Source organism: Pinus tabuliformis, chromosome 1_1, assembly GCF_031772625.1.
Source record: "Pinus tabuliformis cultivar Carrire ecotype Pingquan chromosome 1_1, CPIR1, whole genome shotgun sequence".
In the NCBI taxonomy this organism is placed as follows: Eukaryota; Viridiplantae; Streptophyta; class Pinopsida; order Pinales; family Pinaceae; genus Pinus; species Pinus tabuliformis.
In genome coordinates, this window is record NC_142297.1 from 993,589,957 (window position 1) to 993,591,231 (window position 1,275).

General features: G+C 42.0%; 1 pseudogene; it reads left to right on the forward strand.

The window, feature by feature from the left end:
• The first annotated feature begins 319 nt into the window (after positions 1–319).
• Positions 320–926, forward strand: LOC149217894 (NAC domain-containing protein 22 pseudogene; annotated as a pseudogene).
• The last annotated feature ends 349 nt before the right edge of the window (positions 927–1,275 follow it).

A 1,275-nucleotide genomic window follows, 5' to 3' on the forward strand; every position in this document is an offset into this window, starting at 1 on the left:
CACTACCACTACGCGGAGGAAAAGTTCGGAAACAAAAGATTTTCAAGGGAGGAATTATTTTTTATTTATTCATTGCATTTACTGATTCCCTATGCGCGTGGAAATTTATGTCAAATTCTTACATTTTCCGTTGAAATCTCATTCCCATGTCCTTGTCACTGCGTTTAACTCATTTTTCTGACACATTAACGCGCGGCACTTCCCTCAGTCAAATTTGCGCGTGTATATATAGAACACGTGGAGGCAATTTGTATAACCCGTTTTTCCAAGCAGAGCATATGGAAGAAATGTACAACGATGGAGCGGTGCAGGGCGATCGATGGTCATTCCAGGCTTCAGATTTTATCCCACAGAAGAGGAACTGTGAGCTTCTATCTCAATAAACCTGTGGAAGGTGGCCATCAGCTGCATTTCGATATAATCATACGAACCTTGGACTTGTATCAATATGATCCATGGCAGTTACCAGGTATGTTTAACTTCTTCCGGGTTTGAATTTGATATGCTATGATCCCGGGGAGTAACCAGGGAGATCAGTCTGTGCTTGTTCCCTTAGCTTCAATTTGAAAATGTGTTTTCCCATAAAATTGATGTATAATTATGTTGCAGGTTTGGCCAGTGATGCTCGGGACAGCCAATGGTTCTTCTTCGTTCCAAGAGATACTAAGAAATTCCCACGGCCAAACAGATTGGCGAAGTCAAGAGGTACTAAGAAATTCCCACGGCCAAACAGATTGGCGAAGTCGGGTTACTGGAAAGCCACCGGTTCAGACAGAGCGGTTCGTAACGACTTGCTTCAGTGCATCGGTGTCAAGAAAATTCTCGTGTTTTACAAAGGAAGAGTCCCCCTTGGGCAAAGGACGGAATGGATCATGAACAAGTATAGGATGCAAGATTCGAGCTCATCCCCGCCCAACGTGATCTAATATTTTTTTAACTTATAGATGGGTACAATACATACAAAAATATCAACCCCCCAAAGAAATGAAGCGCTTAGCTTTACAAATTTACTAAACGATTGTTAAGTTGGCATCGGCTGAAGAAGGTGTGTGAATTCATGTTTTGTCTCTTTTGTTTTTCTAACAAATTGGTATCAGAGTTGAGGTGGAGAAAAAACCCAAATTTGAAAAAGTCAAAATTTCAAAAACGGAGAGGTGAAGCAAGAGAAAATTAGTTGTTTATTATCTGCTGGAGGAGGCCTGAGCAGCCATAGCTGCGGTCAACCACTGTCGTGAGCGTGCCATGGAGAGAGGTCACAACTGCCAATTTTCTATA